Source organism: Pimephales promelas, chromosome 17 (genome assembly GCF_988280905.1).
Source record: "Pimephales promelas chromosome 17, fPimPro1.hap1.1, whole genome shotgun sequence".
In the NCBI taxonomy this organism is placed as follows: Eukaryota; Metazoa; Chordata; class Actinopteri; order Cypriniformes; family Leuciscidae; genus Pimephales; species Pimephales promelas.
In genome coordinates, this window is record NC_142785.1 from 499,039 (window position 1) to 522,450 (window position 23,412).

Below are 23,412 nucleotides of genomic sequence, written 5' to 3' on the forward strand. Positions count from 1 at the left end.
AGCGTGTGGTACTGCACTCACTGAACGCTCAGTTTTGAGATATGAAGCTCAAATGTGGAACACAACAAGTTTAGATTTATGGTTTTAATTTTCTTGCAGTTTTAGAGTAAAAATAGAATTTTTTCATGACAAACGTAAAAAAAAACTCCAGCGATAATCTGCCGAGTGTCGTCTGTGGGGAAAGATCGAACTTTAGTCTGTCGCTCTAAAGCAGAGGTCTCAAACTCGCGGCCCGCGGGGTGATATTTTGTGGCTCCCCACTTGACATTAAAGTTTAATGTGAGTGCGGCCCGCCGTTGCAAATGAATCATTTTCACCTTGAAAATAATAAATGTTTTTTTTTTTTACATTTTAAATAATATAACATTTCTCAGTGATCGTCAATAAAAGAAAATTCAATTTTTCTCGGTTTAATGAAAACCAATAGGTCGTGATGGTAAGTTGTTTCACGTTTGAGGGGGTTTAAACCGTGACATCTACACGTTTTCAAAAGTGGACCAACGTGATTATTTCACGTCTTGTCACGATATCGGGTTGAAAAAATATTGTTTAGGCCACTTTGTTTGATATAATCACAACAATTTATTAACGCATGGGAATTGAACTCAGGTCTTCTTGATTAAAGCCCAACGCTTTATCAACTGAGCCACTGCATCTGTTGAGTACAAGTGTGTTTTGGAAGGGGTTTTATTGCAGGTTTGGCTTTATTTGTTGGAAAAATAAAAATAGAAATATAATTTGACACAAGAGGGCAGTATAGCCCTGTCTGACATCTACACGTTTTCCAAAGTGGACCAACGTGATTATTTCACGTCTTATCGTGATACGGGTTGGGCACTGAAGTTACAGGAGTTTCTTCCCATTGCTAAGCAATGGAACTAGGTCGAGTATTTAAGTCTAGACCCTTCCAGAGCTGAGATATCGAATCTAAAAATTTAGACCCGAAAAAAATAAAGACAGTGGTACCCCTTTCATTTTTTTTTTTCGGGCGAAAAATGAAGTTTCTCCAATCTTCTCAAAACTCTGGATTCTGCTAGAAGGCCATGAGACTTAAACCTGAGTGCAAAAATGGAGGCTCTAGACCCTTCCAGAGCTGAGATATCGAAACTCAAAAATTCGACCCAAAAAAAAAAAAAAACGACAGTGGTACCCCTTACGTTTTTTTTTTTTTGGGGCGAAAAATGAAGTTTCTCCAATCTTCTCAAAACTCTGGATTCTGATAGAGGGCCATGAGACTTAAACCTGATTGCAACAATGGAGGCTCTAGACCCTTCCAGAGCTGAGATATCGAAAATCTAAATTTTGACCAGAAAAAAAAACGACAGTGGTACCCCTTACGTTTATTTTTTTTTTGGGCGAAAAATGAAGTGTCTCCAATCTTCTCAAAACTCTGGATTCTGATAGAGGGCCATGAGACTTAAACCTGAGTGCAAAAATGGAGGCTCTAGACCCTTCCAGAGCTGAGATATCGAAACTCAAAATTTCGACCGGAAAAAAAAACGACAGTGGTACCCCTTACGTTTTTTTTTGGGGGGGGGGGGGGGGGGGGCGAAAAATGAAGTTTCTCCAATCTTCTCAAAACTCTGGATTCTGATAGAGGGCCATGAGACTTAAACCTGAGTGCAACAATGGAGGCTCTAGACCCTTCCAGAGCTGAGATATCGAAAATCTAAATTTTGACCAGAAAAAAAAACGACAGTGGTACCCCTTACGTTTTTTTTTTTGGGCGAAAAATGAAGTGTCTCCAATCTTCTCAAAACTCTGGATTCTGATAGAGGGCCATGAGACTTAAACCTGAGTGCAAAAATGGAGGCTCTAGACCCTTCCAGAGCTGAGATATCGAAACTCAAAAATTCTACCCAAAAAAAAAACGACAGTGGTACCCCTTACGTTTTTTTTTTTTGGGTGAAAAATTAAGTTTCTCCAATCTTCTCAAAACTCTGGATTCTGTTAGAGGGCCATGAGACTTAAACCTGAGTGCAACAATGGAGGCTCTAGACCCTTCCAGAGCTGAGATATCGAAACTCAAAATTTCGACCGGAAAAAAAAACGACAGTGGTACCCCTTACGTTTTTTTTTTTTGGGCGAAAAATGAAGTGTCTCCAATCTTCTCAAAACTCTGGATTCTGATAGAGGGCCATGAGATTTAAACCTGAGTGCAAAAATGGAGGCTCTAGACCCTTCCAGAGCTGAGATATCGAAACTCAAAAATTCGACCCAAAAAAAAAACGACAGTGGTACCCCTTTCGTGTTTTTTTTTTTCGGGCGAAAATTTAAGTTTCTCCAATCTTCTCAAAACTCTGGATTCTGATAGAGGGCCATGAGACTTAAACCTGAGTGCAACAATGGAGGCTCTAGACCCTTCCAGCGCTGAGATATCGAAAATCAAAATTTTTACCAGAAAAAAAAACGACAGTGGTACCCCTTACGTTTTTTTTTTTTGGGGCGAAAAATGAAGTTTCTCCAATCTTCTCAAAACTCTGGATTCTGATAGAGGGCCATGAGACTTAAACCTGATTGCAACAATGGAGGCTCTAGACCCTTCCAGAGCTGAGATATCGAAAATCTAAATTTTGACCAGAAAAAAAAACGACAGTTGTACCCCTTACGTTTTTTTTTTTCGGGCGAAAAATTAAGTTTCTCCAATCTTCTCAAAACTCTGGATTCTGATAGAGGGCCATGAGACTTAAACCTGAGTGCAAAAATGGAGGCTCTAGACCCTTCCAGAGCTGAGATATCGAAACTCAAAAATTCGACCCCAAAAAAAAACGACAGTGGTACCCCTTACGGTTTTTTTTTTGGGCGAAAAATGAAGTGTCTCCAATCTTCTCAAAACTCTGGATTCTGATAGAGGGCCATGAGACTTAAACCTGAGTGCAACAATGGAGGCTCTAGACCCTTCCAGAGCTGAGATATCGAAACTCAAAATTTCGACCGGAAAAAAAAACGACAGTGGTACCCCTTTCGTTTTTTTTTTTCGGGCGAAAAATTAAGTTTCTCCAATCTTCTCAAAACTCTGGATTCTGATAGAGGGCCATGAGACTTAAACCTGAGTGCAAAAATGGAGGCTCTAGACCCTTCCAGAGCTGAGATATCGAAACTCAAAAATTCGACCCCAAAAAAAAACGACAGTGGTACCCCTTACGGTTTTTTTTTTGGGCGAAAAATGAAGTGTCTCCAATCTTCTCAAAACTCTGGATTCTGATAGAGGGCCATGAGACTTAAACCTGAGTGCAAAAATGGAGGCTCTAGACCCTTCCAGAGCTGAGATATCGAAACTCAAAATTTCGACCGGAAAAAAAAACGACAGTGGTACCCCTTACGTTTTTTTTTTTTGGGCGAAAAATGAAGTGTCTCCAATCTTCTCAAAACTCTGGATTCTGACAGAGGGCCATGAGATTTAAACCTGAGTGCAAAAATGGAGGCTCTAGACCCTTCCAGAGCTGAGATATCGAAACTCAAAAATTCGACCCAAAAAAAAAAACGACAGTGGTACCCCTTTCGTGTTTTTTTTTTCGGGCGAAAAATTAAGTTTCTCCAATCTTCTCAAAACTCTGGATTCTGATAGAGGGCCATGAGACTTAAACCTGAGTGCAACAATGGAGGCTCTAGACCCTTCCAGCGCTGAGATATCGAAAATCAAAATTTTTACCAGAAAAAAAAACGACAGTGGTACCCCTTACGTTTTTTTTTTTTGGGGCGAAAAATGAAGTTTCTCCAATCTTCTCAAAACTCTGGATTCTGATAGAGGGCCATGAGACTTAAACCTGATTGCAACAATGGAGGCTCTAGACACTTCCAGAGCTGAGATATCGAAAATCTAAATTTTGACCAGAAAAAAAAACGACAGTGGTACCCCTTACGTTTTTTTTGGGGGGGGGGGGGCGAAAAATTAAGTTTCTCCAATCTTCTCAAAACTCTGGATTCTGATAGAGGGCCATGAGACTTAAACCTGAGTGCAAAAAATGGAGGCTCTAGACCCTTCCAGAGCTGAGATATCGAAACTCAAAAATTCGACCCAAAAAAAAAACGACAGTGGTACCCCTTACGTTTTTTTTTTTTGGGTGAAAAATTAAGTTTCTCCAATCTTCTCAAAACTCTGGATTCTGATAGAGGGCCATGAGACTTAAACCTGAGTGCAAAAATGGAGGCTCTAGACCCTTCCAGAGCTGAGATATCGAAACTCAAAATTTCGACCGGAAAAAAAAACGACAGTGGTACCCCTTTCGTTTTTTTTTTTCGGGCGAAAAATTAAGTTTCTCCATTCTTCTCAAAACTCTGGATTCTGATAGAGGGCCATGAGACTTAAACCTGAGTGCAAAAATGGAGGCTCTAGACCCTTCCAGAGCTGAGATATCGAAACTCAAAAATTCGACCCCAAAAAAAAACGACAGTGGTACCCCTTACGGTTTTTTTTTTGGGCGAAAAATGAAGTGTCTCCAATCTTCTCAAAACTCTGGATTCTGATAGAGGGCCATGAGACTTAAACCTGAGTGCAACAATGGAGGCTCTAGACACTTCCAGAGCTGAGTTATCGAAAATCTAAATTTTGCCCAGAAAAAAAAACGACAGTGGTACCCCTTACGTTTTTTTTTGGGGGGGGCCAAAAATGAAGTTTCTCCAATCTTCTCAAAACTCTGGATTCTGATAGAGGGCCATGAGACTTAAACCTGAGTGCAACAATGGAGGCTCTAGACCCTTCCAGCGCTGAGATATCGAAAATCAAAATTTTTACCAGAAAAAAAAACGACAGTGGTACCCCTTACGTTTTTTTTTTTTTGGGGCGAAAAATGAAGTTTCTCCAATCTTCTCAAAACTCTGGATTCTGATAGAGGGCCATGAGACTTAAACCTGATTGAAACAATGGAGGCTCTAGACACTTCCAGAGCTGAGATATCGAAAATCTAAATTTTGACCAGAAAAAAAAACGACAGTGGTACCCCTTACGTTTTTTTTGGGGGGGGGCGAAAAATTAAGTTTCTCCAATCTTCTCAAAACTCTGGATTCTGATAGAGGGCCATGAGGCTTAAACCTGAGTGCAACAATGGAGGCTCTAGACCCTTCCAGAGCTGAGATATCGAAAATCTAAATTTTGACCAGAAAAAAAAACGACAGTGGTACCCCTTACGTTTTTTTTTTTGGGCGAAAAATGAAGTGTCTCCAATCTTCTCAAAACTCTGGATTCTGATAGAGGGCCATGAGACTTAAACCTGAGTGCAAAAATGGAGGCTCTAGACCCTTCCAGAGCTGAGATATCGAAACTCAAAAATTCGACCCAAAAAAAAAACGACAGTGGTACCCCTTACGTTTTTTTTTTTTTGGGTGAAAAATTAAGTTTCTCCAATCTTCTCAAATCTCTGGATTCTGATAGAGGGTCATGAGACTTAAACCTGAGTGCAAAAATGGAGGCTCTAGACCCTTCCAGAGCTGAGATATCGAAACTCAAAATTTCGACCGGAAAAAAAAACGACAGTGGTACCCCTTACGTTTTTTTTTTTTGGGCGAAAAATGAAGTGTCTCCAATCTTCTCAAAACTCTGGATTCTGATAGAGGGCCATGAGATTTAAACCTGAGTGCAAAAATGGAGGCTCTAGACCCTTCCAGAGCTGAGATATCGAAACTCAAAAATTCGACCCAAAAAAAAAAAACGACAGTGGTACCCCTTTCGTGTTTTTTTTTTCGGGCGAAAAATTAAGTTTCTCCAATCTTCTCAAAACTCTGGATTCTGATAGAGGGCCATGAGACTTAAACCTGAGTGCAACAATGGAGGCTCTAGACCCTTCCAGCGCTGAGATATCGAAAATCAAAATTTTTACCAGAAAAAAAAACGACAGTGGTACCCCTTACGTTTTTTTTTTTGGGGGGCGAAAAATAAAGTTTCTCCAATCTTCTCAAAACTCTGGATTCTGATAGAGGGCCATGAGACTTAAACCTGATTGCAACAATGGAGGCTCTAGACCCTTCCAGAGCTGAGATATCGAAACTCAAAATTTCGACCGGAAAAAAAAACGACAGTGGTACCCCTTTCGTTTTTTTTTTTCGGGCGAAAAATTAAGTTTCTCCAATCTTCTCAAAACTCTGGATTCTGATAGAGGGCCATGAGACTTAAACCTGAGTGCAAAAATGGAGGCTCTAGACCCTTCCAGAGCTGAGATATCGAAACTCAAAAATTCGACCCCAAAAAAAAACGACAGTGGTACCCCTTACGGTTTTTTTTTTGGGCGAAAAATGAAGTGTCTCCAATCTTCTCAAAACTCTGGATTCTGATAGAGGGCCATGAGACTTAAACCTGAGTGCAACAATGGAGGCTCTAGACACTTCCAGAGCTGAGTTATCGAAAATCTAAATTTTGCCCAGAAAAAAAAACGACAGTGGTACCCCTTACGTTTTTTTTGGGGGGGGGCGAAAAATGAAGTTTCTCCAATCTTCTCAAAACTCTGGATTCTGATAGAGGGCCATGAGACTTAAACCTGAGTGCAACAATGGAGGCTCTAGACCCTTCCAGAGCTGAGATATCGAAAATCTAAATTTTGACCAGAAAAAAAAACGACAGTGGTACCCCTTACGTTTTTTTTGGGGGGGGGGGCGAAAAATGAAGTTTCTCCAATCTTCTCAAAACTCTGGATTCTGATAGAGGGCCATGAGACTTAAACCTGAGTGCAACAATGGAGGCTCTAGACCCTTCCAGAGCTGAGATATCGAAAATCTAAATTTTGACCAGAAAAAAAAACGACAGAGGTACCCCTTACGTTTTTTTTTTTTTGGGCGAAAAATGAAGTGTCTCCAATCTTCTCAAAACTCTGGATTCTGATAGAGGGCCATGAGACTTAAACCTGAGTGCAAAAATGGAGGCGCTAGACCCTTCCAGAGCTGAGATATCGAAACTCAAAAATTCGACCCCAAAAAAAAACGACAGTGGTACCCCTTACGTTTTTTTTTTTGGGTGAAAAATTAAGTTTCTCCAATCTTCTCAAAACTCTGGATTCTGATAGAGGGCCATGAGACTTAAACCTGAGTGCAAAAATGGAGGCTCTAGACCCTTCCAGAGCTGAGATATCGAAACTCAAAAATTCGACCCAAAAAAAAAAAACGACAGTGGTACCCCTTTCGTGTTTTTTTTTTCGGGCGAAAAATTAAGTTTCTCCAATCTTCTCAAAACTCTGGATTCTGATAGAGGGCCATGAGACTTAAACCTGAGTGCAACAATGGAGGCTCTAGACCCTTCCAGCGCTGAGATATCGAAAATCAAAATTTTTACCAGAAAAAAAAACGACAGTGGTACCCCTTACGTTTTTTTTTTTGGGGCGAAAAATGAAGTTTCTCCAATCTTCTCAAAACTCTGGATTCTGATAGAGGGCCATGAGACTTAAACCTGATTGCAACAATGGAGGCTCTAGACCCTTCCAGAGCTGAGATATCGAAAATCTAAATTTTGACCAGAAAAAAAAACGACAGTGGTACCCCTTACGTTTTTTTTTTTGGGGGCGAAAAATGAAGTGTCTCCAATCTTCTCAAAACTCTGGATTCTGATAGAGGGCCAATAGACTTAAACCTGAGTGCAAAAATGGAGGCTCTAGACCCTTCCAGAGCTGAGATATCGAAACTCAAAATTTCGACCGGAAAAAAAAACGACAGTGGTACCCCTTTCGTTTTTTTTTTTCGGGCGAAAAATTAAGTTTCTCCAATCTTCTCAAAACTCTGGATTCTGATAGAGGGCCATGATACTTAAACCTGAGTGCAAAAATGGAGGCTCTAGACCCTTCCAGAGCTGAGATATCGAAACTCAAAAATTCGACCCAAAAAAAAAATGACAGTGGTATCCCTTACGTTTTTTTTTTTTTGGGTGAAAAATTAAGTTTCTCCAATCTTCTCAAAACTCTGGATTCTGATAGAGGGCCATGAGACTTAAACTTGAGTGCAAAAATGGAGGCTCTAGACCCTTCCAGAGCTGAGATATCGAAACTCAAAATTTCGACCGGAAAAAAAAAAGACAGTGGTACCCCTTACGTTTTTTTTTTTTGGGCGAAAAATGAAGTGTCTCCAATCTTCTCAAAACTCTGGATTCTGATAGAGGGCCATGAGATTTAAACCTGAGTGCAAAAATGGAGGCTCTAGACCCTTCCAGAGCTGAGATATCGAAACTCAAAAATTCGACCCAAAAAAAAAACGACAGTGGTACCCCTTTCGTGTTTTTTTTTTCGGGCGTAAAATTAAGTGTCTCCAATCTTCTCAAAACTCTGGATTCTGATAGAGGGCCATGAGACTTAAACCTGAGTGCAAAAATGGAGGCTCTAGACCCTTCCAGAGCTGAGATATGGAAACTCAAAAATTCGACCCCAAAAAAAAAACGACAGTGGTACCCCTTACTTTTTTTTTTTTTGGGCGAAAAATGAAGTGTCTCCAATCTTCTCAAAACTCTGGATTCTGATAGAGGGCCATGAGACTTAAACCTGAGTGCAAAAATGGAGGCTCTAGACCCTTCCAGAGCTGAGACATGGAAACTCAAAAATTCGACCCAAAAAAAAAAAAAACGACAGTGGTACCCCTTACGGTTTTTTTTTTGGGTGAAAAATTAAGTTTCTCCAATCTTCTCAAAACTCTGGATTCTGATAGAGGGCCATGAGACTTAAACCTGAGTGCAAAAATGGAGGCTCTAGACCCTTCCAGAGCTGAGATATCGAAACTCAAAATTTCGACCGGAAAAAAAAACGACAGTGGTACCCCTTTCGTTTTTTTTTTTCGGGCGAAAAATTAAGTTTCTCCAATCTTCTCAAAACTCTGGATTCTGATAGAGGGCCATGAGACTTAAACCTGAGTGCAAAAATGGAGGCTCTAGACCCTTCCAGAGCTGAGATATCGAAACTCAAAAATTCGACCCCAAAAAAAAACGACAGTGGTACCCCTTACGGTTTTTTTTTTGGGCGAAAAATGAAGTGTCTCCAATCTTCTCAAAACTCTGGATTCTGATAGAGGGCCATGAGACTTAAACCTGAGTGCAACAATGGAGGCTCTAGACACTTCCAGAGCTGAGTTATCGAAAATCTAAATTTTGCCCAGAAAAAAAAACGACAGTGGTACCCCTTACGTTTTTTTTTGGGGGGGGCCAAAAATGAAGTTTCTCCAATCTTCTCAAAACTCTGGATTCTGATAGAGGGCCATGAGACTTAAACCTGAGTGCAACAATGGAGGCTCTAGACCCTTCCAGCGCTGAGATATCGAAAATCAAAATTTTTACCAGAAAAAAAAACGACAGTGGTACCCCTTACGTTTTTTTTTTTTGGGGCGAAAAATGAAGTTTCTCCAATCTTCTCAAAACTCTGGATTCTGATAGAGGGCCATGAGACTTAAACCTGATTGAAACAATGGAGGCTCTAGACACTTCCAGAGCTGAGATATCGAAAATCTAAATTTTGACCAGAAAAAAAAACGACAGTGGTACCCCTTACGTTTTTTTTGGGGGGGGGCGAAAAATTAAGTTTCTCCAATCTTCTCAAAACTCTGGATTCTGATAGAGGGCCATGAGGCTTAAACCTGAGTGCAACAATGGAGGCTCTAGACCCTTCCAGAGCTGAGATATCGAAAATCTAAATTTTGACCAGAAAAAAAAACGACAGTGGTACCCCTTACGTTTTTTTTTTTGGGCGAAAAATGAAGTGTCTCCAATCTTCTCAAAACTCTGGATTCTGATAGAGGGCCATGAGACTTAAACCTGAGTGCAAAAATGGAGGCTCTAGACCCTTCCAGAGCTGAGATATCGAAACTCAAAAATTCGACCCAAAAAAAAAACGACAGTGGTACCCCTTACGTTTTTTTTTTTTTGGGTGAAAAATTAAGTTTCTCCAATCTTCTCAAATCTCTGGATTCTGATAGAGGGTCATGAGACTTAAACCTGAGTGCAAAAATGGAGGCTCTAGACCCTTCCAGAGCTGAGATATCGAAACTCAAAATTTCGACCGGAAAAAAAAACGACAGTGGTACCCCTTACGTTTTTTTTTTTTGGGCGAAAAATGAAGTGTCTCCAATCTTCTCAAAACTCTGGATTCTGATAGAGGGCCATGAGATTTAAACCTGAGTGCAAAAATGGAGGCTCTAGACCCTTCCAGAGCTGAGATATCGAAACTCAAAAATTCGACCCAAAAAAAAAAAACGACAGTGGTACCCCTTTCGTGTTTTTTTTTTCGGGCGAAAAATTAAGTTTCTCCAATCTTCTCAAAACTCTGGATTCTGATAGAGGGCCATGAGACTTAAACCTGAGTGCAACAATGGAGGCTCTAGACCCTTCCAGCGCTGAGATATCGAAAATCAAAATTTTTACCAGAAAAAAAAACGACAGTGGTACCCCTTACGTTTTTTTTTTGGGGGGGCGAAAAATAAAGTTTCTCCAATCTTCTCAAAACTCTGGATTCTGATAGAGGGCCATGAGACTTAAACCTGATTGCAACAATGGAGGCTCTAGACCCTTCCAGAGCTGAGATATCGAAACTCAAAATTTCGACCGGAAAAAAAAACGACAGTGGTACCCCTTTCGTTTTTTTTTTTTCGGGCGAAAAATTAAGTTTCTCCAATCTTCTCAAAACTCTGGATTCTGATAGAGGGCCATGAGACTTAAACCTGAGTGCAAAAATGGAGGCTCTAGACCCTTCCAGAGCTGAGATATCGAAACTCAAAAATTCGACCCCAAAAAAAAACGACAGTGGTACCCCTTACGGTTTTTTTTTTGGGCGAAAAATGAAGTGTCTCCAATCTTCTCAAAACTCTGGATTCTGATAGAGGGCCATGAGACTTAAACCTGAGTGCAACAATGGAGGCTCTAGACACTTCCAGAGCTGAGTTATCGAAAATCTAAATTTTGCCCAGAAAAAAAAACGACAGTGGTACCCCTTACGTTTTTTTTTGGGGGGGGCGAAAAATGAAGTTTCTCCAATCTTCTCAAAACTCTGGATTCTGATAGAGGGCCATGAGACTTAAACCTGAGTGCAACAATGGAGGCTCTAGACCCTTCCAGAGCTGAGATATCGAAAATCTAAATTTTGACCAGAAAAAAAAACGACAGTGGTACCCCTTACGTTTTTTTTGGGGGGGGGGCGAAAAATGAAGTTTCTCCAATCTTCTCAAAACTCTGGATTCTGATAGAGGGCCATGAGACTTAAACCTGAGTGCAACAATGGAGGCTCTAGACCCTTCCAGAGCTGAGATATCGAAAATCTAAATTTTGACCAGAAAAAAAAACGACAGAGGTACCCCTTACGTTTTTTTTTTTTTGGGCGAAAAATGAAGTGTCTCCAATCTTCTCAAAACTCTGGATTCTGATAGAGGGCCATGAGACTTAAACCTGAGTGCAAAAATGGAGGCGCTAGACCCTTCCAGAGCTGAGATATCGAAACTCAAAAATTCGACCCCAAAAAAAAACGACAGTGGTACCCCTTACGTTTTTTTTTTTGGGTGAAAAATTAAGTTTCTCCAATCTTCTCAAAACTCTGGATTCTGATAGAGGGCCATGAGACTTAAACCTGAGTGCAAAAATGGAGGCTCTAGACCCTTCCAGAGCTGAGATATCGAAACTCAAAAATTCGACCCAAAAAAAAAAAACGACAGTGGTACCCCTTTCGTGTTTTTTTTTTCGGGCGAAAAATTAAGTTTCTCCAATCTTCTCAAAACTCTGGATTCTGATAGAGGGCCACGAGACTTAAACCTGAGTGCAACAATGGAGGCTCTAGACCCTTCCAGCGCTGAGATATCGAAAATCAAAATTTTTACCAGAAAAAAAAACGACAGTGGTACCCCTTACGTTTTTTTTTTTGGGGCGAAAAATGAAGTTTCTCCAATCTTCTCAAAACTCTGGATTCTGATAGAGGGCCATGAGACTTAAACCTGATTGCAACAATGGAGGCTCTAGACCCTTCCAGAGCTGAGATATCGAAAATCTAAATTTTGACCAGAAAAAAAAACGACAGTGGTACCCCTTACGTTTTTTTTTTTGGGGGCGAAAAATGAAGTGTCTCCAATCTTCTCAAAACTCTGGATTCTGATAGAGGGCCAATAGACTTAAACCTGAGTGCAAAAATGGAGGCTCTAGACCCTTCCAGAGCTGAGATATCGAAACTCAAAATTTCGACCGGAAAAAAAAACGACAGTGGTACCCCTTTCGTTTTTTTTTTTCGGGCGAAAAATTAAGTTTCTCCAATCTTCTCAAAACTCTGGATTCTGATAGAGGGCCATGATACTTAAACCTGAGTGCAAAAATGGAGGCTCTAGACCCTTCCAGAGCTGAGATATCGAAACTCAAAAATTCGACCCAAAAAAAAAATGACAGTGGTATCCCTTACGTTTTTTTTTTTTTGGGTGAAAAATTAAGTTTCTCCAATCTTCTCAAAACTCTGGATTCTGATAGAGGGCCATGAGACTTAAACTTGAGTGCAAAAATGGAGGCTCTAGACCCTTCCAGAGCTGAGATATCGAAACTCAAAATTTCGACCGGAAAAAAAAAAGACAGTGGTACCCCTTACGTTTTTTTTTTTTGGGCGAAAAATGAAGTGTCTCCAATCTTCTCAAAACTCTGGATTCTGATAGAGGGCCATGAGATTTAAACCTGAGTGCAAAAATGGAGGCTCTAGACCCTTCCAGAGCTGAGATATCGAAACTCAAAAATTCGACCCAAAAAAAAAACGACAGTGGTACCCCTTTCGTGTTTTTTTTTTCGGGCGTAAAATTAAGTGTCTCCAATCTTCTCAAAACTCTGGATTCTGATAGAGGGCCATGAGACTTAAACCTGAGTGCAAAAATGGAGGCTCTAGACCCTTCCAGAGCTGAGATATGGAAACTCAAAAATTCGACCCCAAAAAAAAAACGACAGTGGTACCCCTTACTTTTTTTTTTTTTGGGCGAAAAATGAAGTGTCTCCAATCTTCTCAAAACTCTGGATTCTGATAGAGGGCCATGAGACTTAAACCTGAGTGCAAAAATGGAGGCTCTAGACCCTTCCAGAGCTGAGATATGGAAACTCAAAAATTCGACCCAAAAAAAAAAAAACGACAGTGGTACCCCTTACGGTTTTTTTTTGGGGCGAAAAATTAAGTGTCTCCAATCTTCTCAAAACTCTGGATTCTGATAGAGGGCCATGAGACTTAAACCTGAGTGCAACAATGGAGGCTCTAGACCCTTCCAGCGCTGAGATATCGAAAATCAAAATTTTTACCAGAAAAAAAAACGACAGTGGTACCCCTTACGTTTTTTTTTTGGGGCGAAAAATGAAGTTTCTCCAATCTTCTCAAAACTCTGGATTCTGATAGAGGGCCATGAGACTTAAACCTGATTGCAACAATGGAGGCTCTAGACCCTTCCAGAGCTGAGATATCGAAAATCTAAATTTTGACCAGAAAAAAAAACGACAGTGGTACCCCTTACGTTTTTTTTTTTTTGGGCGAAAAATGAAGTGTCTCCAATCTTCTCAAAACTCTGGATTCTGATAGAGGGCCAAGAGACTTAAACCTGAGTGCAAAAATGGAGGCTCTAGACCCTTCCAGAGCTGAGATATCGAAACTCAAAATTTCGACCGGAAAAAAAAACGACAGTGGTACCCCTTTCGGTTTTTTTTTTCGGGCGTAAAATTAAGTTTCTCCAATCTTCTCAAAACTCTGGATTCTGATAGAGGGCCATGATACTTAAACCTGAGTGCAAAAATGGAGGCTCTAGACCCTTCCAGAGCTGAGATATCGAAACTCAAAAATTCGACCCAAAAAAAAAAATGACAGTGGTACCCCTTACGTTTTTTTTTTTTTTTGGGTGAAAAATTAAGTTTCTCCAATCTTCTCAAAACTCTGGATTCTGATAGAGGGCCATGAGACTTAAACCTGAGTGCAACAATGGAGGCTCTAGACCCTTCCAGAGCTGAGATATCGAAAATCTAAATTTTGACCCGAAAAAAAAAAACGACAGTGGTACCCCTTACGTTTTTTGTTTTTTTTTTGGGCGAAAAATGAAGTTTCTCCAATCTTCTCAAAACTCTGGATTCTGATAGAGGGCCATGAGATTTAAACCTGAGTGCAAAAATGGAGGCTCTAGACCCTTCCAGAGCTGAGATATCGAAACTCAAAAATTCGACCCAAAAAAAAACGACAGTGGTACCCCTTTCGTGTTTTTTTTTTCGGGCGAAAAATTAAGTTTCTCCAATCTTCTCAAAACTCTGGATTCTGATAGAGGGCCATGAGACTTAAACCTGAGTGCAACAATGGAGGCTCTAGACCCTTCCAGAGCTGAGATATCGAAAATCTAAATTTTGACCAGAAAAAAAAACGACAGTGGTACCCCTTACGTTTTTTTTTTTTTGGGCGAAAAATGAAGTGTCTCCAATCTTCTCAAAACTCTGGATTCTGATAGAGGGCCATGAGACTTAGACCTGAGTGCAAAAATGGAGGCTCTAGACACTTCCAGAGCTGAGATATCGAAACTCAAAATTTCGACCGGAAAAAAAAACGACAGTGGTACCCCTTTCGTTTTTTTTTTTCGGGCGAAAAATTAAGTTTCTCCAATCTTCTCAAAACTCTGGATTCTGATAGAGGGCCATGAGACTTAAACCTGAGTGCAAAAATGGAGGCTCTAGACCCTTCCAGAGCTGAAATGTCGAAACTCAAAAATTCGACCCCAAAAAAAAACGACAGTGGTACCCCTTACGTTTTTTTTGGGGGGGGGGGGGGGCGAAAAATGAAGTTTCACCAATCTTCTCAAAACTCTGGATTCTGATAGAGGGCCATGAGACTTAAACCTGAGTGCAACAATGGAGGCTCTAGACCCTTCCAGAGCTGAGATATCGAAAATCTAAATTTTGACCAGAAAAAAAAAACGACAGTGTTACCCCTTACGTTTTTTTTTGGGGGGGGCGAAAAATGAAGTTTCTCCAATCTTCTCAAAACTCTGGATTCTGATAGAGGGCCATGAGACTTAAACCTGAGTGCAACAATGGAGGCTCTAGACCCTTCCAGAGCTGAGATATCGAAAATCTAAATTTTGACCAGAAAAAAAAAACGACAGTGGTACCCCTTACGTTTTTTTTTTTTGGGCGAAAAATGAAGTGTCTCCAATCTTCTCAAAACTCTGGATTCTGATAGAGGGCCATGAGACTTAAACCTGAGTGCAACAATGGAGGCTCTAGACCCTTCCAGAGCTGAGATATCGAAAATCTAAATTTTGACCAGAAAAAAAAACGACAGTGGTACCCCTTACGTTTTTTTTTTTGGGTGAAAAATTAAGTTTCTCCAATCTTCTCAAAACTCTGGATTCTGATAGAGGGCCATGAGACTTAAACCTGAGTGCAAAAATGGAGGCTCTAGACCCTTCCAGAGCTGAGATATCGAAACTCAAAATTTCGACCGGAAAAAAAAACGACAGTGGTACCCCTTACGTTTTTTTTTTTGGGCGAAAAATGAAGTGTCTCCAATCTTCTCAAAACTCTGGATTGTGATAGAGGGCCATGAGATTTAAACATGAGTGCAAAAATGGAGGCTCTAGACCCTTCCAGAGCTGAGATATCGAAACTCAAAAATTCGACCCAAAAAAAAAAAGACGACAGTGGTACCCCTTACGCTTTTTTTTTTTGGGCGAAAAATGAAGTGTCTCCAATCTTCTCAAAACTCTGGATTCTGATAGAGGGCCATGAGACTTAAACCTGAGTGCAACAATGGAGGCTCTAGACCCTTCCAGAGCTGAGATATCGAAAATCTAAATTTTGACCAGAAAAAAAAACGACAGTGGTACCCCTTACGTTTTTTTTTTTGGGTGAAAAATTAAATTTCTCCAATCTTCTCAAAACTCTGGATTCTGATAGAGGGCCATGAGACTTAAACCTGAGTGCAAAAATGGAGGCTCTAGACCCTTCCAGAGCTGAGATGTCGAAACTCAAAATTTCGACCGGAAAAAAAAACGACAGTGGTACCCCTTACGTTTTTTTTTTGGGCAAAAAATGAAGTGTCTCCAATCTTCTCAAAACTCTGGATTCTGATAGAGGGCCATGAGATTTAAACATGAGTGCAAAAATGGAGGCTCTAGACCCTTCCAGAGCTGAGATATCGAAACTCAAAAATTCGACCCAAAAAAAAAAAACGACAGTGGTACCCCTTACGTTTTTTTTTTTTGGGCGAAAAATGAAGTGTCTCCAATCTTCTCAAAACTCTGGATTCTGATAGAGGGCCATGAGATTTAAACCTGAGTGCAAAAATGGAGGCTCTAGACCCTTCCAGAGCTGAGATATCGAAACTCAAAATTTCGACCGGAAAAAAAAACGACAGTGGTACCCCTTTCGTTTTTTTTTTTCGGGCGAAAAATTAAGTTTCTCCAATCTTCTCAAAACTCTGGATTCTGATAGAGGGCCATGAGACTTAAACCTGAGTGCAAAAATGGAGGCTCTAGACCCTTCCAGAGCTGAGATATCGAAACTCAAAATTTCGACCGGAAAAAAAAAAGACAGTGTTACCCCTTACGTTTTTTTTTTTTTGGGCGAAAAATGAAGTGTCTCCAATCTTCTCAAAACTCTGGATTCTGATAGAGGGCCATGAGATTTAAACCTGAGTGCAAAAATGGAGGCTCTAGACCCTTCCAGAGCTGAGATATCGAAACTCAAAAATTCGACCCAAAAAAAAAAAAACGACAGTGGTACCCCTTTCGTGTTTTTTTTTTCGGGCGAAAAATTAAGTTTCTCCAATCTTCTCAAAACTCTGGATTCTGATAGAGGGCCATGAGACTTAAACCTGAGTGCAACAATGGAGGCTCTAGACCCTTCCAGAGCTGAGATATCGAAAATCTAAATTTTGACCAGAAAAAAAAACGACAGTGGTACCCCTTACGTTTTTTTTTTTTTTTGGGCGAAAAATGAAGTGTCTCCAATCTTCTCAAAACTCTGGATTCTGATAGAGGGCCATGAGAATTAAACATGAGTGCAAAAATGGAGGCTCTAGACCCTTCCAGAGCTGAGATATGGAAACTCAAAAATTCGACCCCAAAAAAAACGACAGTGGTACCCCTTACGGTTTTTTTTTTTTGGGCGAAAAATGAAGTGTCTCCAATCTTCTCAAAACTCTGGATTCTGATAGAGGGCCATGAGAATTAAACATGAGTGCAAAAATGGAGGCTCTAGACCCTTCCAGAGCTGAGATATGGAAACTCAAAAATTCGACCCCAAAAAAAAACGACAGTGGTACCCCTTACGGTTTTTTTTTTGGGCGAAAAATTAAGTGTCTCCAATCTTCTCAAAACTCTGGATTCTGATAGAGGGCCATGAGACTTAAACCTGAGTTCAAAAATGGAGGCTCTAGACCCTTCCAGAGCTGAGATATCGAAAATCTAAATTTTGACCCGAAAAAAAAAAACGACAGTGGTACCCCTTACGTTTTTTGTTTTTTTTTGGGCGAAAAATGAAGTGTCTCCAATCTTCTCAAAACTCTGGATTCTGATAGAGGGCCATGAGACTTAAACCTGAGTGCAACAATGGAGGCTCTAGACACTTCCAGAGCTGAGTTATCGAAAATCTAAATTTTGCCCAGAAAAAAAAACGACAGTGGTACCCCTTACGTTTTTTTGGGGGGGGGGGCGAAAAATGAAGTTTCTCCAATCTTCTCAAAACTCTGGATTCTGATAGAGGGCCATGAGACTTAAACCTGAGTGCAACAATGGAGGCTCTAGACCCTTCCAGAGCTGAGATATCGAAAATCTAAATTTTGACCTGAAAAAAAAACGACAGAGGTACCCCTTACGTTTTTTTTTTTTTGGGCGAAAAATGAAGTGTCTCCAATCTTCTCAAAACTCTGGATTCTGATAGAGGGCCATGAGACTTAAACCTGAGTGCAACAATGGAGGCTCTAGACACTTCCAGAGCTGAGATATCGAAAATCTAAATTTTGACCAGAAAAAAAAACGACAGTGGTACCCCTTACGTTTTTTTGGGGGGGGGGGCGAAAAATGAAGTTTCTCCAATCTTCTCAAAACTCTGGATTCTGATAGAGGGCCATGAGACTTAAACCTGAGTGCAACAATGGAGGCTCTAGACCCTTCCAGAGCTGAGATATCGAAAATCTAAATTTTGACCTGAAAAAAAAACGACAGAGGTACCCCTTACGTTTTTTTTTTTTGGGCGAAAAATGAAGTGTCTCCAATCTTCTCAAAACTCTGGATTCTGATAGAGGGCCATGAGACTTAAACCTGAGTGCAAAAATGGAGGCGCTAGACCCTTCCAGAGCTGAGATATCGAAACTCAAAAATTCGACCCCAAAAAAAAACGACAGTGGTACCCCTTACGTTTTTTTTTTTGGGTGAAAAATTAAGTTTCTCCAATCTTCTCAAAACTCTGGATTCTGATAGAGGGCCATGAGACTTAAACCTGAGTGCAAAAATGGAGGCTCTAGACCCTTCCAGAGCTGAGATATCGAAACTCAAAAATTCGACCCAAAAAAAAAAAACGACAGTGGTACCCCTTTCGTGTTTTTTTTTTCGGGCGAAAAATTAAGTTTCTCCAATCTTCTCAAAACTCTGGATTCTGATAGAGGGCCATGAGACTTAAACCTGAGTGCAACAATGGAGGCTCTAGACCCTTCCAGCGCTGAGATATCGAAAATCAAAATTTTTACCAGAAAAAAAAACGACAGTGGTACCCCTTACGTTTTTTTTTTTGGGGCGAAAAATGAAGTTTCTCCAATCTTCTCAAAACTCTGGATTCTGATAGAGGGCCATGAGACTTAAACCTGATTGCAACAATGGAGGCTCTAGACCCTTCCAGAGCTGAGATATCGAAAATCTAAATTTTGACCAGAAAAAAAAACGACAGTGGTACCCCTTACGTTTTTTTTTTTTGGGGCGAAAAATGAAGTGTCTCCAATCTTCTCAAAACTCTGGATTCTGATAGAGGGCCAAGAGACTTAAACCTGAGTGCAAAAATGGAGGCTCTAGACCCTTCCAGAGCTGAGATATCGAAACTCAAAATTTCGACCGGAAAAAAAAACGACAGTGGTACCCCTTTCGTTTTTTTTTTTCGGGCGAAAAATTAAGTTTCTCCAATCTTCTCAAAACTCTGGATTCTGATAGAGGGCCATGATACTTAAACCTGAGTGCAAAAATGGAGGCTCTAGACCCTTCCAGAGCTGAGATATCGAAACTCAAAAATTCGACCCAAAAAAAAAATGACAGTGGTACCCCTTACGTTTTTTTTTTTTTTGGGTGAAAAATTAAGTTTCTCCAATCTTCTCAAAACTTTGGATTCTGATAGAGGGCCATGAGACTTAAACTTGAGTGCAAAAATGGAGGCTCTAGACCCTTCCAGAGCTGAGATATCGAAACTCAAAATTTCGACCGGAAAAAAAAAAGACAGTGGTACCCCTTACGTTTTTTTTTTTTGGGCGAAAAATGAAGTGTCTCCAATCTTCTCAAAACTCTGGATTCTGATAGAGGGCCATGAGATTTAAACCTGAGTGCAAAAATGGAGGCTCTAGACCCTTCCAGAGCTGAGATATCGAAACTCAAAAATTCGACCCAAAAAAAAAACGACAGTGGTACCCCTTTCGTGTTTTTTTTTCCGGGCGTAAAATTAAGTGTCTCCAATCTTCTCAAAACTCTGGATTCTGATAGAGGGCCATGAGACTTAAACCTGAGTGCAAAAATGGAGGCTCTAGACCCTTCCAGAGCTGAGATATGGAAACTCAAAAATTCGACCCCAAAAAAAAAAACGACAGTGGTACCCCTTACTTTTTTTTTTTTTTGGGCGAAAAATGAAGTGTCTCCAATCTTCTCAAAACTCTGGATTCTGATAGAGGGCCATGAGACTTAAACCTGAGTGCAAAAATGGAGGCTCTAGACCCTTCCAGAGCTGAGATATGGAAACTCAAAAATTCGACCCAAAAAAAAAAAAAACGACAGTGGTACCCCTTACGGTTTTTTTTTTGGGCGAAAAATTAAGTGTCTCCAATCTTCTCAAAACTCTGGATTCTGATAGAGGGCCATGAGACTTAAACCTGAGTGCAACAATGGAGGCTCTAGACCCTTCCAGCGCTGAGATATCGAAAATCAAAATTTTTACCAGAAAAAAAAACGACAGTGGTACCCCTTACGTTTTTTTTTTGGGGCGAAAAATGAAGTTTCTCCAATCTTCTCAAAACTCTGGATTCTGATAGAGGGCCATGAGACTTAAACCTGATTGCAACAATGGAGGCTCTAGACCCTTCCAGAGCTGAGATATCGAAAATCTAAATTTTGACCAGAAAAAAAAACGACAGTGGTACCCCTTACGTTTTTTTTTTTTTGGGCGAAAAATGAAGTGTCTCCAATCTTCTCAAAACTCTGGATTCTGATAGAGGGCCAAGAGACTTAAACCTGAGTGCAAAAATGGAGGCTCTAGACCCTTCCAGAGCTGAGATATCGAAACTCAAAATTTCGACCGGAAAAAAAAACGACAGTGGTACCCCTTTCGGTTTTTTTTTTCGGGCGAAAAATTAAGTTTCTCCAATCTTCTCAAAACTCTGGATTCTGATAGAGGGCCATGATACTTAAACCTGAGTGCAAAAATGGAGGCTCTAGACCCTTCCAGAGCTGAGATATCGAAACTCAAAAATTCGACCCAAAAAAAAAAATGACAGTGGTACCCCTTACGTTTTTTTTTTTTTGGGTGAAAAATTAAGTTTCTCCAATCTTCTCAAAACTCTGGATTCTGATAGAGGGCCATGAGACTTAAACCTGAGTGCAAAAATGGAGGCTCTAGACCCTTCCAGAGCTGAGATATCGAAAATCTAAATTTTGACCCGAAAAAAAAAAACGACAGTGGTACCCCTTACGTTTTTTGTTTTTTTTTTGGGCGAAAAATGAAGTTTCTCCAATCTTCTCAAAACTCTGGATTCTGATAGAGGGCCATGAGATTTAAACCTGAGTGCAAAAATGGAGGCTCTAGACCCTTCCAGAGCTGAGATATCGAAACTCAAAAATTCGACCCAAAAAAAAACGACAGTGGTACCCCTTTCGTGTTTTTTTTTTCGGGCGAAAAATTAAGTTTCTCCAATCTTCTCAAAACTCTGGATTCTGATAGAGGGCCATGAGACTTAAACCTGAGTGCAACAATGGAGGCTCTAGACCCTTCCAGAGCTGAGATATCGAAAATCTAAATTTTGACCAGAAAAAAAAACGACAGTGGTACCCCTTACGTTTTTTTTTTTTTGGGCGAAAAATGAAGTGTCTCCAATCTTCTCAAAACTCTGGATTCTGATAGAGGGCCATGAGACTTAGACCTGAGTGCAAAAATGGAGGCTCTAGACACTTCCAGAGCTGAGATATCGAAACTCAAAATTTCGACCGGAAAAAAAAACGACAGTGGTACCCCTTTCGTTTTTTTTTTTCGGGCGAAAAATTAAGTTTCTCCAATCTTCTCAAAACTCTGGATTCTGATAGAGGGCCATGAGACTTAAACCTGAGTGCAAAAATGGAGGCTCTAGACCCTTCCAGAGCTGAAATGTCGAAACTCAAAAATTCGACCCCAAAAAAAAACGACAGTGGTACCCCTTACGTTTTTTTTGGGGGGGGGGGGGGCGAAAAATGAAGTTTCACCAATCTTCTCAAAACTCTGGATTCTGATAGAGGGCCATGAGACTTAAACCTGAGTGCAACAATGGAGGCTCTAGACCCTCCCAGAGCTGAGATATCGAAAATCTAAATTTTGACCAGAAAAAAAAAACGACAGTGGTACCCCTTACGTTTTTTTGGGGGGGGGGGGGGGGGCGAAAAATGAAGTTTCACCAATCTTCTCAAAACTCTGGATTCTGATAGAGGGCCATGAGACTTAAACCTGAGTGCAACAATGGAGGCTCTAGACCCTTCCAGAGCTGAGATATCGAAAATCTAAATTTTGACCAGAAAAAAAAACGACAGTGGTACCCCTTACGTTTTTTTGGGAGGGGGGGGGGGGCAAAAATGAAGTTTCACCAATCTTCTCAAAACTCTGGATTCTGATAGAGGGCCATGAGACTTAAACCTGAGTGCAACAATGGAGGCTCTAGACCCTCCCAGAGCTGAGATATCGAAAATCTAAATTTTGACCAGAAAAAAAAAACGACAGTGGTACCCCTTACGTTTTTTTTTTGGGGGGGCGAAAAATGAAGTTTCTCCAATCTTCTCAAAACTCTGGATTCTGATAGAGGGCCATGAGACTTAAACCTGAGTGCAACAATGGAGGCTCTAGACCCTTCCAGAGCTGAGATATCGAAAATCTAAATTTTGACCAGAAAAAAAAACGACAGTGGTACCCCTTACGTTTTTTTTTTTGGGTGAAAAATTAAGTTTCTCCAATCTTCTCAAAACTCTGGATTCTGATAGAGGGCCATGAGACTTAAACCTGAGTGCAAAAATGGAGGCTCTAGACCCTTCCAGAGCTGAGATATCGAAACTCAAAATTTCGACCGGAAAAAAAAACGACAGTGGTACCCCTTACGTTTTTTTTTTTGGGCGAAAAATGAAGTGTCTCCAATCTTCTCAAAACTCTGGATTGTGATAGAGGGCCATGAGATTTAAACATGAGTGCAAAAATGGAGGCTCTAGACCCTTCCAGAGCTGAGATATCGAAACTCAAAAATTCGACCCAAAAAAAAAAAACGACAGTGGTACCCCTTACGTTTCTTTTTTTTGGGCGAAAAATGAAGTGTCTCCAATCTTCTCAAAACTCTGGATTCTGATAGAGGGCCATGAGACTTAAACCTGAGTGCAACAATGGAGGCTCTAGACCCTTCCAGAGCTGAGATATCGAAAATCAAAATTTTGACCAGAAAAAAAAACGACAGTGGTACCCCTTACGTTTTTTTTTTTTTGGGCGAAAAATGAAGTGTCTCCAATCTTCTCAAAACTCTGGATTCTGATAGAGGGCCATGAGATTTAAACCTGAGTGCAAAAATGGAGGCTCTAGACCCTTCCAGAGCTGAGATATCGAAACTCAAAATTTCGACCGGAAAAAAAAACGACAGTGGTACCCCTTTCGTTTTTTTTTTTCGGGCGAAAAATTAAGTTTCTCCAATCTTCTCAAAACTCTGGATTCTGATAGAGGGCCATGATACTTAAACCTGAGTGCAAAAATGGAGGCTCTAGACCCTTCCAGAGCTGAGATATCGAAACTCAAAAATTCGACCCAAAAAAAAAATGACAGTGGTACCCCTTACGTTTTTTTTTTTTTGGGTGAAAAATTAAGTTTCTCCAATCTTCTCAAAACTCTGGATTCTGATAGAGGGCCATGAGACTTAAACTTGAGTGCAAAAATGGAGGCTCTAGACCCTTCCAGAGCTGAGATATCGAAACTCAAAATTTCGACCGGAAAAAAAAAGACAGTGGTACCCCTTACGTTTTTTTTTTTTGGGCGAAAAATGAAGTGTCTCCAATCTTCTCAAAACTCTGGATTCTGATAGAGGG

At 40.4% G+C, this 23,412-nt stretch overlaps 1 protein-coding gene across 4 annotated transcripts in view; it reads left to right on the forward strand.

Annotated features, from left to right (window-relative positions):
- myocd (myocardin) overlaps positions 1-23,412 on the forward strand; it is a 97,010-nt gene that overhangs the window by 33,561 nt on the left and 40,037 nt on the right. The window lies entirely within an intron of this gene.